This window comes from Lissotriton helveticus, chromosome 8 (assembly GCF_964261635.1).
Source record: "Lissotriton helveticus chromosome 8, aLisHel1.1, whole genome shotgun sequence".
Taxonomy (NCBI): domain Eukaryota; kingdom Metazoa; phylum Chordata; class Amphibia; order Caudata; family Salamandridae; genus Lissotriton; species Lissotriton helveticus.
In genome coordinates, this window is record NC_136069.1 from 601,602,993 (window position 1) to 601,618,009 (window position 15,017).

Sequence of the window (15,017 nt, forward strand, 5' to 3'; positions counted from 1 at the left end):
GACGCTCATGACGAGCTGGGCTCGTCATGAGGTAGCCTCCTCACACGCTCATGACGAGCCCAGCTCGTCATGTAAAGTGCGAATCCGCAAAACCCAGCGTACGGGCGGAAATCCTACCGCACGCATGCGGTTAAAAGCCTCATCAAACATGGTGGAAGTCTGGACTCCGATCTTAGGATGGAACACGATTAAAAAGTCTTCCAGCCAGCTGCTTCGGCGTTCACAGAATGCTAACGAAGGTCCTATATCTCCTCCCTTTCCCAGCCAGAAGACTGATTGTCCAGGCCCTTGTAATATAGCGCCTCAACTATGGCACTACCTTATATTTTGGTTCGCCCTGATATGTGGTAAAAAGGTTATAGGTTGTCCAAAACGCTGCTGCTCGCTTCCTTATGAACATCCAGAGGCATCAGTCTGTGAAAAAGGCATTAGTGGAACTACACTGGCTTCAGATGGAGCAGAGAATGCAAATTAGGGCCTTATGCATAGGGCACACTGTTGTGTGTCGATGTAGATTCCGTATGAATTTCCCGATTCATGCCCTTATATAGGTACAATTCACGTTGCCCTTATTTAGGCATAGAAATCCAGCCCTTATTTAGGCATTGCTCATGCTAACCAAATACAGGCATGGCCACCTACATCCGTTCATCTACGTCACAACGAGTTCTTGGAAAACCAGACTCTTAAGCCTTTAGGACTTCCCCTTGCTTGTATATTGATTTCTTCAAGAACTCATTTATTATGCATGAACATCTATTTTTAGGGGTTCATGACGTTCTGATGCCCAACTTTTACGTCAATACTGGCATTCCTAAACTCCTTCAAGGTATAAATATGCCTTCACTTGCCATGGCAAACCACGGTTCGGTGCACGGTTCGACTGCCTACTTGCACAGCGCGGCTTGCCACAGCAAGTTCGGAAGGAAGTCCAGTCCCCAACTGACGCACTGACCAGATGCAGCCATCCTCCTCGCAGAGAATCCAGCTCCAGTGTTTCTGACTCCCCTTGCGGGGTGTTAGAGATCGAGACCCGGGAAAGAGATTTCAACCTCTCTCATTCTAAGGTATGGAGCAGACTAGAACCTAGAGGGACTCTTGGTAACTATAGCTGAACTAAAAACTATAGCTGAACTAAACTATCACTAAACAGCACCTACGTCTTCCCTCGTACTACACTTAGGTTAGGTACACTGTGGTAGGATTATTTTAAAAGCACCAGATGAGTATTTTAGCCTGTGTTATTTATGTATGTATTTTATGAATTAATGTCATAGCTACAAACCATGCTATTACAGTATTATTTTATCTTACTGCAAACGCTGTGCGTATTATACTTCACATTCTGTCTTACGAATGTAGCAGTTCGTATCTCTTGCATGAGAAATAAGACTGTTTAATGAAACCCTTTTATTGAAACGCCCATCTATCTATTTCTGTGCAACTCTATAGAAACTAAGCATGCACGACTGACTGATTGAAATGGTTATCTATTGTTTCCATGATTCTGAGATTGCTCTGACTCTAAGGGAAACAAAGTTGTCATGTTTATGCTGTTGTCGGAAACGAATCCCTTGTTGTTCATTCGAGAAGTTTCTAGTGACCTCTGAGTTAGCTGGCACACACAAGTAATTAAGTTTAATGTACTCGATAGAGACATACTGACCTCAGTCCTATGTCAAAACTATAATGTATATTATTCCAATGCGCAGAGCATATCAGGGATGTAGGAACTACACTACCCCTCATTCTTAAGACCTTTATCGTTCCCATATAGTCCCTGTCACCTTCTCAGATCATCTTAAGCACATCGGCTAAATATCCCCAAGATTTTCACGCATCGATTGGGAGGTCACTTAATGGCCTACATGGCCCCCAAACTCTCGAATACCTTACCATTAGAGCTACGCCCATTGGGCCACAAACTCCCCTTCCATAAGGCCTTGAAAACCTGGCTGCTTATTAACTAGTTGCTGTTGTGGTCTGGTGAATGTAGTGTCAGTTCTAGTGCTGGGAGGTCTTCGGGTAGCCATGCTCTATACAAGAACTACAGAATAGAATAGAACATGATCTGACCAAACATACTTTTCCCCCTTTTTGAATAGGTTGAACAGAGGCTATACAATAAAAGCACAACCTTGCACAAATTGTGAATAATATTCACTGAGACTAAAAAAGGAGCAAAGAATGTCTTTATCCCTGGGTGCATCTGTATCCTGAATAGTTTTGACTAAAGAAAATTTAGGTCATATGCCTTTTTCACTATTTGTGTGACTTAGGTAGTCTCTTTCTTGTGCTACAATTTACATTTGTCATGTCATAAAATGATAGCGTATTGCTTGAAAACAGTAAGTACTTCTAAAAGAGTTGTGTTATGCTCTTATATGCCCATTTGCAAAAATCAGTACATCATCCTGAAAAGTTTGTGCTTCTGTTATGTTCATTAAAAGAGTGTCTATTAGTTTCTGAAAAACACTGGCGCCTGATGCTAAGCCAAAAGGTAATATAGAGTATTTGTAGGCATCGAGTGGTGTGATGAATGTGATAAGTTCTTGAGACTCCGCAGCTAAAGGAATTTGGTGGTAAGCAGATCTCAGGTCTCGCGCGTATGAAGAATTTGACTCGTCCTAAGCTGGCTAGGATCTCATGTACTTTGGCTAGTGGGTGCAACCAATTAGAATATTTTTGTGGGTGTGTGGAGATCAGCACAGAGGGGAATCTTGCCTAATCTCTTGCACACAGATAACTGGGCTGACCCATTCTGCTGAGTTGGTGGGTTGGATGATAGCATTGGTAACCTGATGACCAATCAATTGCTTGATGTCTTCCCTAGGACTTAATGGAACCAGTCTAACCTTATGTACCACAGGAATTACTTTTTTCTTTAACCTGATTTTGTGGATGCATTTTCTGTATAACCCCAATTTTCTCTTTGAAGATGTCAGAAAATCTGTTAAGTATGTGTGTAACAGAATCAGAAATGATGTGATCAGCATGTAAAATAGAAGCATCCACAAACTGACTGGTGGGTCAGCACCAGGTACAAGCATGAGACCTAACTGCACGAGATCCTACAAGCCAACTTTGAGTCTACCCTTGTGATGGTGCGACCAATTCACATTAGCCTATCTGTAAAATAGCCATGCATATCAATGTCCTGCTACTAATATGTCCTGGGGTGAACATCAGGAGTTGTGAGGGAGTGGTCTGCCCTCCCCTGTTGAAAGAATAAAGTGTCTGAAATTATAGTAATGCGAGCACCAAAATCAGGTACCATAATTAGAGAGAGTGTAAAGTAAAGGGAGACTTCACATAAAGGATTTTTAACTTTGCTGATATCAGTGACGATCTAAGGGGAGCACTAAATCAGACAAATCAACAGAGCAATCCTATAAAAGAGCATCCAAACTGCTTACCTTCATAGATGCTTTGGAACTCCAGAAGACACAGTGAAAATGACCGATTTCTTTGCACATAACACAGGTTTTGCCATGAGCTGGGCACTTAGGATTATTACCAATGTGATTCCTAGAACAACACCAAAAACATATAGGGCCCAATTCATAGGACAAAAAGTCTAACTTTATGACTTTTGTATTCACAGAGTTCATTTACGAGTCGTATCTTTACGTCCGCAGTTGGGCCGGGATCTCCGGCTTGGGCTGTACTCTCCAGCTGGGGCCGTACTCTCCGTCTCGAGCCAGATAAATGTAATCAATGATCCGGAATGCAAGTTTTACAAGAAGGAATATTAGGAACATATGATAAATGGTATTGGAGATCATGAAAATCAGTTAGGGGCAGTGAAAAGGGTGCGGCCGGACACTACATAATATTCCAGAAAAGTTTGCTCCTTTGCTTCATAGTACATGCAGTCCACAGTTTGCGCTCCCCTTACTGTTGAAATAGTGCTAACACTACAGTCAACACTAAAGTGAGCTCAATGCTCTGTGCGTCACAGAAATGGCATCAATAGTATCAACAGCATTTATCACTGTTGCAGAAGACATTCCATTGCGTTCTTGTTTGATGAACCTACTGGACATAATGGAAAGTTATTTGCAATGTCAATGGCTTCTATAAAAGTGGGAACTCTACAAGATGGGAGTATCCCTTTAATTGTTTGTGAAAAACAATTATAGACAAATTGATCTCTAATGTACACATCAATAAAAGTTCCAAAATTGCATTTAGAGGATAACTGCTTAAGTACTACTCTACAATTTCCTCTGGGCTCAGCTTACCTTTGAATAACTTGAAACATATTGCGAAAGAACTTTGAGTTCTTCAGAAAATTTCCTTTAAAGCCTGGAAATAGCTTCGGCATACTCGTCTCAATCGCCAAATAATCCAAATGGAGCACGCATAATGGGGAGATTGTCAAAATGTGTTGCCTCTTGGCCAAGGTCGCTGAAAAGTAATGCTGCTTTTTTTTTTAGGTGCATGCAAAATCTTTACCATATATGGCCAGCAGACCATTTTCGAAGGTACATATCCATGACTTCTACTTTATGGGTGGCTTCCCAGGATAATGTGATCTGGACTAAGTGATGAGCGGAAGCCATCTTTAGAGGTGAGTAATAGCAATAATAAAGGATGAACCAATAAACAAAGCTGGCAGAGCAAAAGCTGTAAATGTACACAGGTACTTATAGACATCCAAAGCAATCATACTTGGGATAAGCAGCCCAATCCATTATAAGCATCAATGAAGATAGCTTATGTATTGAAAGTTAGCCCAATCCAAGATGGTTGACATTGTGATAGCGTGATGATGTTTACTACCTTGAACTGAGCCCAAACCAAGATGGCTGATTGTAAACCAGCATGTGGGTGGCCCAAATAGTAGCATGGCCCAAGTAGCCTAAACCTGCCCAAACCTGCCTAAACAGTGATTGGTTAATCCAAATGTGGATTGGGCATAGTCTGAATCTGCCAAAATAGTAAACAGTTTATCCAGGCACCAGAGCAACACAGGGCTGTGCACTATGAGAATGACAAGGTTGAACTTGCCTGGAAATGTGCCACAGAGACAGTACACAGCCTGTATGAGGCTGGATCTTCAGCTTCAGGTAGCGCATTGCCACATGAAAAAGTTAAAGGTGTTTATGGACTCCTGCGTATCCACTTAGACCGGCAGGTAAAATTCTCTGAATATTTATTCTAGAAATGAGAAGCCCACAACCAGCTTGAGGTCTTCTTCATGCTTGTCCAGAGTCCACTGCTGTAGCGGTCAACAAGGATTCCATTAAGATAACTCTGCTGGAGTGTGGAATGGAGATCAAAACATAACAAGTAAGAAACAAGCAATAACAAAGGCGAAAGAAAGAAACCAATGCATGTTAGCACAGGGAGGCTGGAGTGTGATCTATAACATATACTATAGTTCTGTCTATGACTTTAGGTCTACAGTGAGCAGAACTTTACAAACTACTAGTCCACACCCATTCATGAAAAATGCCAAGTTGGCTCTGTTGCATGACACGCTAGCCAAAGAGGATGCTCCCTTTCATTGGAAAAGATGGAGGACCACAGACTCTTGTTGAAAATATGTACCCTGGGACACTAGTGATCCCGAATACACTTACAGATTCTGAATGGATGATTGAACTATTTTTAGAGGCGTATATACCCACAGCAGGATCAATTTCCCAGGTTCATCATGATAAGGGGACAGCCTTGCATCATAACACTAAGTTCGCTGGAGCACATCCACTCCCTTCGAGCCTCTGTCCTCCTGTGACGATATCAGACATGCTGTTATCTTTAAGGTGTGACAGTCGAGATTAGGATACAAGTGCACCATCTGTCTGTAGTCAAAGGATCATATAAGAAAGTGGGGTGCCTGTTGGCTGCAGGAGGTGGGGAGTGATGAAGAACTAATGTGGTTGTGTGAACATACATATGGAACGCCTGGTGTGGGCAGTAAAAGGTCACTGATTTGTGATAAGGCTTTTGTGAAGGTAGGGAGTAACCTATTTCTGATTCATAGAACAAGCAATGGCATTGTGTATGGGGCACACACTGCACTTCACAATAGTGAACTATGCCATGCCACCATATGAAATACTGTATTATGTTACACAAAACTATTATGTATTGGTATACTTATTATTTCCAGCTTAGCCCCATTCTAACTTAGCCTTTCTGTTCCAGCATGCTAAATAATAATCATATTCATTCTTGTGACATTGCTACATAGCTTAGATTTACTGCATATTTGTAAGTGCTGTTAACATGACAGGAGATTGCTTAGCTGATGACTCTAGCAGTATGGCAGATTCCACACAAATAAATATGCTATGCCGAAGATGTAAATTCTTAACAGAACAAAAATACAGCTTACATTACAACTCTGTAATCATTGGCTGTTGCCCACTGTTTTGAAAAGTTAAATTGAGAAATGAACCACAGACAGAAGGCATGTAATTTTATGGGTTCCTTTTCATTGAAGATAACACTTAGACTAACTGACTTTTAAAAAAATAAATAGACATTTTATTGCTATTTGAAATAGTAACACATAAAGTGGACAAACATTGATGATGAGGAAGGTCCGATCATGTAGATGGGAAACTACAACATTTATCTTTACAATGTTTTGAAAACCACCATGGTACATGAAGAAAATCAAAAAAGTAACATACATGGTAAATTCCTAGGTAGTATCTTCTGAATCAGAATGTGTCCTCAATTTACCATACATTTCTCTCCAGCTGATCAAGCATCTTTCCAGTTTTGGATCAGTTGAATAGTAGACATAAGTATCTCAACAGTCAATAGCCATTCTTGTATTTCTTTTTACCATATGTCAAAATACATTCTATTTTTTGTTGCCAATGTATCACGATGTGTCTTTATGTTATTACTTGACTAAGGGTCTCCATCCATGCTTGAAATTATGATATGGGTTTAAAACCAGCACACAATGCATTCTACCCAACATTCCAATTGCCCTGTTAGCTTATGAATAATCTCTAGCACTCTACCCCAAACACTGCACTACTGAGCATGTCCAAACAATGTAGAGCACATCAATATTTAAAGGAATATTTTCTGTACGACAACAGATATGATACTTCCTGTTTAGAGACATGGGCCTGGTTTTACGAGGTAAACTTAAACTTTAAGTAAAATTCATAAACTGCATGCAGAGTTTTACAACTCTGCATGCACCATCTTTTTATGTGCAGACATCTCCGTCCCGACTGCGGAGTCTCCCCACATGTAAGCATATGGAGACCTGTTAGCTGGATTTCCGTAGAGACTTACAAATGTACTTAGAGTATCTAACACTTTGGGTTCTTACACTTTGGGGTCCTATGTAAAGGTATTTCTAATAAAACATTAGGGTATCGTCCACGTATTGGGATGCGATAGGCATAGTGGCACCTATTTGAATTTCCCTCCTTTGCGAGTGAATTCAATGCAATTAAGCTAAACTGTACAGTAACAATGACAAGGGGCCTCTTTGACCAGTGCTGCACACTAATATCCACCTATACTGTAATAGGTGTCCTATTGTGATGTATTCCTATAGGTTCTGTATCGATCCCCCTATTCCTGACCCTGTTCTGGTTAACAAATTAACTAGCAGCCATCCCATGATGCAGAAACCGTTATCTGATTAAGCCACACCACGGCACAGGAACGCGTTATCTGATTAGGTCATAACGCTTGCCATCTAATTAGGCAAGCAATATTCCTCCAGCCCCTGATAAGGCATACGGAGTTCTCAAAACAAATCAAACCTATGACAACCTGGGAAAATCCCTGCGGCCATTGTTTTGATTTCTCAGAGAACTTCAGTAAAAGAATGTGCTAACGACCAGTTCGTATGACATCCTTATTGACATATCTATGTCCATCCTTATGTCAATCTCGGCACCTTACAGGTATAAATATTACCGATATTGCCTTAAGCAAACACACGCGGTGGTGACGAGATCGGAGCAGCGAGACCTGCCGAGAAATCCAGCTCCGGCGCTTCCAAGCAGCCCTTGCAGGCAGCCTGGAATATCGAGACCAAAGACGAGCGATACCATCCCTCAACCATCCTAGATCTCAGGTACAGAACTGAATAACCCCTTGCAGAGAATTCTTGAGTCAGTCACTTGGCAAAACAAACTTAACTTAAACTGCTACTTTCTATTCCCGCCCACGTATTAGGCTTAGGTCAGGTACACCGGGGTGGCGTGGTTAGAAGCACCAGTTGAGTACGATTAGTCAAATGTATATATATGTATGCATATATTTTATCCATTTTAACTAGCATATGGCTTAGAAACCATATCAATGCTTTTACAGTATTATTTCATAATTCTGCTTTTATTGTATGCACTTTACTTAACCATAAGTATTGCGATAATATCGATCCATTTCTCTTGTACGAGAAAAGAGACTGATCAATAAATAACATCTTTTATTGAACACGCCCGTCTCTTCCTTTTCTCTACAATCTGGTGAAACTAAGAATGCACGTACTGACTGAGTAAAATAAGTTGTCTTTTGTTTTCACACGACTCTAGAGATACACTCTTGATTAGGGGAGAGCAAAGTTGTCATGTTCTATGGTTGTCAGAAACTAAATCCCTTCTTGTCTATCCAGGGAGGTTCAACTCCTCCTTGCCTATTCGAGAAAGTTTCTAGTGAACTCTGAGCTAGCTGGCAAACCCAAAACTTTAAGTCTCATATCGACAGTAGAAGACCTAGTTAACGTCTGGTCTAGGCCTATACTATTGAAGGTATTATTCCAATGCGCAGAGCCTATTGGGATAATAGGAACTACACTACATGGCGCCCAAACGTTTGGAAAGGCGATAAAACTAACGCAAGACATTAGAGTAACTCAGTCGTGCTTTTTCACTCAGACCCCTTTTTTCCCATAATACCCCAAAGACGTCTGGAGTGGGTGAAAGGTAATATCCGCCAAACCTCGCAGGAGGAAACTCCTATGTATGGTTCTTGGTTCAATCAACGTTGAAGGATACACTGTTCCAAAATATTGTGCATCTAATCTTTGTTTCCATAAGAAACCTGATCTGCAAACAAACGGAATAACCTTCTGGACAGTACAATGTCAGACAGTGAAGGAGAAAGAGAGGCAGCTAGAATAGCAGCTGAACTCGTAGCAGCTGATAATACTATGCAAGAAGCAGACCCGGATATAATACTCATCCCGGTCAACATAAGAAAATCTGTAACTTTAAAACTTTTAGAAAATGGACTGACACCTAGAGGTGGCACAGTCATATTCGTAATAGAGGCACACGAATATCGGCAGACAGAGGTATTCTATTCATGGATACACTTTCCAGCAGCAAACGCTGTAACAAAGCACTTCCACTATTACAAAACAGAGGAACCTCCTAATGAGTACACTCCTTTCGAGGAGGTGGAAGTACCACTTAAATTCCAAGAGCACCTGCTCTTGTTTAATGGCGCCCTAAAACATAATAATCACATCACCAGGCTCGGTCCATTAGGTAGACCAGGAGCAACGTGGCCGGTCCTAGCCGGATACACACCACATCCAGACATCGAAAGAATGTCTGCAGCAGATCTTTTAATACGACTAAAACAATTAATAAAAGTACATAGACAATTAGTCCAATATGTAATGCGGACTTCAACAATCCAACCAGCAATTAAAATTCCACAGCTGACCCCTCATCAGGGGAACACAAATAAAATTACACCACAGAACATACAGTCCTGCCTAGGTAAAGTACCAGCTAAACGGGAACAAATACCATTCTGGTTAGCACAAAAAATCACCCAAATAGAGGCGGTGTTTCCAGACACCACCCCGTTAGAAAAACACAGGATTCTGACTATCTGTCTTCCAATGGGAATCGCACCACACGTGGAGGACTGTGACACTTGGGGTACAGTCTTTGCTTCCATTTACACAAAAACACATGGTGTACCATCCATGTCAGTAATACCAGATGTGCTAAAACAGATTCAAGATGAATACGGTCCAGAACCCGCTTTAACTCTTGGTATGAAATTACTAAAAGACTTCAAGCAGGTCTCGGCAATACTATTAGCCAACATAAAGGGAGAAGCAGCAAACGTGGCGATCCGCCAAAGGTTAAAAGAAACAGATATAGCAGACCAACCAGCTGAAATTGCCAGAATTATAGAAAAATCCTATGAGGAACCAGGTAGAGATAGTTTAGGTGGAATACCAGTAAAACCCCAACTGATTGAAAGTCCTGAAAAAGTATTTTTTTAAAATAATTTAACAACACAAAAAAAGAGCTGGGATGGAAACAAACAATCCAATCCTAAAGAAAAGAAATTCCAGTCCAGAGGAAGGTCTCCTCGGCGGAGAGAAAGATCTCCGAACCAAGGACGCAGGTCTCCCCAAAGTGAGCCCTCTGGGAAAAAATACAACCTTAGAAATAGGGATAACATAAAGAAGCCTGATAGATATCAAGAAATTGATACACGTCCCTCTCAATCTTTTCAGACTTCCTCGCAGAAATCGGAAAGAAGAGGACGATCAGAACACAGGGAAGAGCACGTCATGTCCAAAGACAAGGAACCTGCTCATCTAAATAAGAAATTACAATTTCCAAAAAAGAAGGTAGCCAGTATTAAAGTAATCAACAATGCCGAGAATACTGAGGACACAACTGAAAAACGGAGAATGGGCTCAGACAATGCTAGACAGCGCAGCAGAAGTGAGCATAGCTCGCAAAGTCCTTATGAATCATCTGGAGACAGTGGACACGAATGAATACCTTCAAGTGGAAACTGCAGACACCAGAGTTAGCAAACCTCACAAAATATATGAAATAACTTTACGTATAGAAGGGGATAAGACTAGAAAAATAAGGGGCCTATTTTGGGATAATCTCTCCAAGGGCTATGACATCCTTCTAGCTGAAAAAGACTGGCCACCAGAGTTTGTCAGGGAGTGCCCACATGGCGAAGAAATAATTATGCCTGCCTTCTCAAATAATATTCCAATTCATAAAAAATACACACTTGCTAGAAAGTGGGCAGTAGCTCAAGCTCCTGCTTTATATAAAAATCATGTAGGATGGGATGAGGACTCTCCTCCTCACAAAATCCAGTTAAAATCACAACCTACTGCACAGAGACAGTATCCAATCAAGCAAGAAGCTAAAAAACAGGTAAAAGAAATCCTAGATCAACTAGAATACCAGGGGGTGATTGAAACTTGCACCTCACAAATGAACAACCCTTTGTTTCCGGTCTCCAAACCAGACAATTCATATCGTCTAGTTTTGGATTACAGACACCTTAACAGTACAAAACTCGCATAGTGCTGCACTAATGAATAACATAGTGCGCAAAAAATATAAAACAACATTAGACATCTCTAATGGATTCTTTTGTCAAAATATAGCACCAGAGAGCAGATACTTGTCCGCGTTCCCAATAAATGGCGCTCAAAAACAATTCTGTCGGTTACCCCAGGGGTACAAGAACAGCCCAGGATTATTCTCAGCGAGAGTAACAGAGTTACTACAAACCTATGATGACGAAGCATTATCTTATGTCGACGACATATACCTAACAGATGATGACTTGGATACTCACTTGAAGAGAGTGAACACCATAATACTTGGGTTCGCACCAGAGGGTTACAAATTCAACTTGAAAAAATCTAGAATTGCCCATCTAACAGTCCTGTTCTTAGGATATGAATTATCAAGTGAAGGTAAAAGCCTGGCTGACAATTTCCTAGAGAAATGTGCCGTACTCCAAGCACCAAGAACACTAAAAAACCTACAGTCAATTCTAGGCTTCCTAAATTTAGGAAGAACATACATTGCAAATTACGCAGAAAGGGTCAGACCCCTTTATGATCTAATAAAACCAGATTTTAAAAGAACCGATTGGACTCAAATACACACAGAAATTCTGAGATCCTTACAAACAGACATGTTAATTAAAACAAAATTAGAAACACGTGATAACACACGCAATCTTGTGATTTGAGTCATCCCAGGAAGATGCGGATTCACATACCTGACCTCTAATGAGGGAGAAAAGGTACCAATTGCATTCAAATCACACTTGTACACTAAAGCTGAAATGAAATTTAGCCCAACGGAAAAAATTCTTACTGCAACACAGACAGCTATAGCAAAAGAACGAGCCCTGGCACAAGGTAAACGAATAATAATCGTGACACCGATACCAGCCCTAGAGGCGGTAACAAAGGCAAGCATTCCGAATGCTAAAGCACTGCATCCAAGGTGGATACAGTGGGCTAATTCTCTTGCTGCAACAGACGTGGTATATGAATTTGATCCCAACTTAAAAACACAAGAATTTCTCCAATACGAATTCGAATGTCCTCCGCCGACCGAAATTCTGCCTCTAGAACATTACGGCTGTATAATATATACAGACGGATCAGCACAACCCGCAGTGGGGGGGTAAACAAGCTTACAGTGCTGCGTGCGCGATTGTTAAAGGTCGCTGGCACGAAGGGAAATTTAAACCAGCAATCACTAAAACACAATCTCTAGGAGATTGTACAGCTCAGCGAGCTGAACTACTGGCATTCAAGATGGCGCTTGAAAATACCGATCGAGAATTCCCCACACTCATAGTGTGCGATTCGTATTATTGCGTTCAGTCTTACAATGAATACTTGCAGATCTGGCTTCAGAATGGTTTTAAGGATGCAAAAGGAGGCACAATCAAGCATAAAATGCTCTGGGAACAAGTAGTTCTTTTACAGAAAGAACTACCAAAGACTCATGTGATACATACACTGAGTCATCAACGTGATGGCGTTCACGTTGCAGGGAATTCATTGGCCGATGAGGCCGCGAAGGCAGCTGTGCAAACGGCTTCCGTAGCTGCCATCACACGGTCAGAAACAAAAATAGACAGCGATATATTACAAGCTGTCAGCGCTAAAGAAAAAGATTCGATAGAAACACTCCCGAAAGGCTTTCCAGTGAAGTACTCATACATAACTGATGCAAACAATGTTCCGTTTGCTCGAATCCCTGGAGTGGGGGATAGGGCAATTCCAAACACGGAACATAGGTTAGGACTAATCATAGCGGCACACAAAGGGCTTGCTTCTGTACATGCTGGCGTCTCAGCCACAGTATCGTTATTAAAACAGAGATACTGGTGGCCACAAATGAGAAGACAAACACGAAACTATGTTCTAGAATGTGAAATATGTCAAAAAATGAAAGTATCAACAGTGAGACGACCAGCGCAGAGGCCCCTTCTAATCTCGGATAAACCATTAGCCTGTGTTTACCTGGACCACTGTGGTCCCTTACAAAGGGATGGTAACTATAAATATATCTTGGTTGCAGTGGATTCATGCACGAGATTCATATGGATGTGGCCCCAGCGATCGGCTGACGCCAGAGCTGTTATAAAAGATTTGCGAGTCTTTATCGGCACATACGCAATTGGCATGCTGCATTCTGACCAGGGTCCTGCCTTTAGCTCTAGAGCTTATAAGGAGGCCATGACCAGCATGGGCATTGCATTGCGGTATTCTTGTCCATTTCATCCTGAGGGTAACGGAATTGTAGAAAGAAAAAAACGTGACATAAAGCAATCTATAACAGCGAAGGTATTAGGTTCGGGAGCTGGGTGGGTCAAACATCTAATAAGTGTCCAACGTAGTCTAAACAACCTGCCAAGAAATTCTCTGAAGGGATTCAGTCCGTACGAATTGTTGTTTGGGACTAGGATGATGGTCTTAGATCTTGACAGTCAGACTTCAGTGGTGAAAGAAAAAAGCTTTGATATCAAAGATCGTTTGGCTATTTTGCAGGACTTAAACGAAACAAGAAAAGACCTGAGCAACATAAAGTTGAAACAGCAGCCAACAACCACTGAAGAAACACCACCTGTCCCAGCAAGACCTGTCTGGATTCCAAAAGTCGGGGATCTAGTCAGAGAAAAGATCGCGGTAAAGAAGGAATTTGGGCCTTCTTACAGAAAAGCAGTTCCTGTCTTGTCTATCAACAGGACAAGATCAATAGTACTACCGCCGCTTGCTGGTAAAAAGGAGAACCGAGTTGTATCCATCGACCTGGTAAAACCACAATCATGTGGCCGATAACAAACAGTAGGCCAAGTGGACTCCCGATAAGTAGTAGAACACCAAGGTTTGCTACAAATACAGAGGTCCTAACTAAGAGGCTAATCACATTCGAAACGCCTACAGAACAACAACAAGGACTATGCAACAATGCATTGGAACTCAGACCTCTAAAAACCCAAATAAAAACATTTAGTAGAGACACACCAAACTACAAATGAATATGCTGAAGCTGCAAGAAACAGTAATCCTGAAGCAATTGGAACAATTGACAGAACAGCATCCGGCTACTTCATAAACTTCAATGATTCCTCGGAAGACCTCAGTGAATCAAAGACACAGCCATCAACAAAAACATTTCAAGATAAAGCTAAAGGAACTTTTGAAACAACTGAAAGAAACCTATCTGATTTCTCCATGGATTGAATTTTGGGTGGCCTTTGGTGTATTTATCCTCATACTTTGGCTCATCATGGTACTATGCTTGGGACGCTTCATTGAGGGAAAATATGCTAAAATGGACACAGCAAGCCAGAAAATCAACTTGATCCTCAAGCCACACACGTCTTCACACGTCGAGAAAAGAGAACTTTCTTCAGTCAACTTCACAGCCAATCCTATACTGGGTGGGGTAGCATGGGACAATACTGACTATGAAATTTATGGTCCGGTTGAAATCCTGAAATATCCACACCAAATCAAGATCTCGTTGAATGACTTTGTAAAACCAAGCTCATTTGCTGATGATTGGGACTTTGAAAGTATTAATGATATGATGTCTGACCTAGTAATGTCTGCTAAATTTACCAAACATGATTATTTGCAGGGTTCGTCTAATTATGATAGTATGTACTGTTACAACCACTATGGTAACCATTTTCTACATAAATCGGCACAACCTAGAAATGTTTTAAATTATAATCAATGGGAACATTGTGCAACCCCTCCA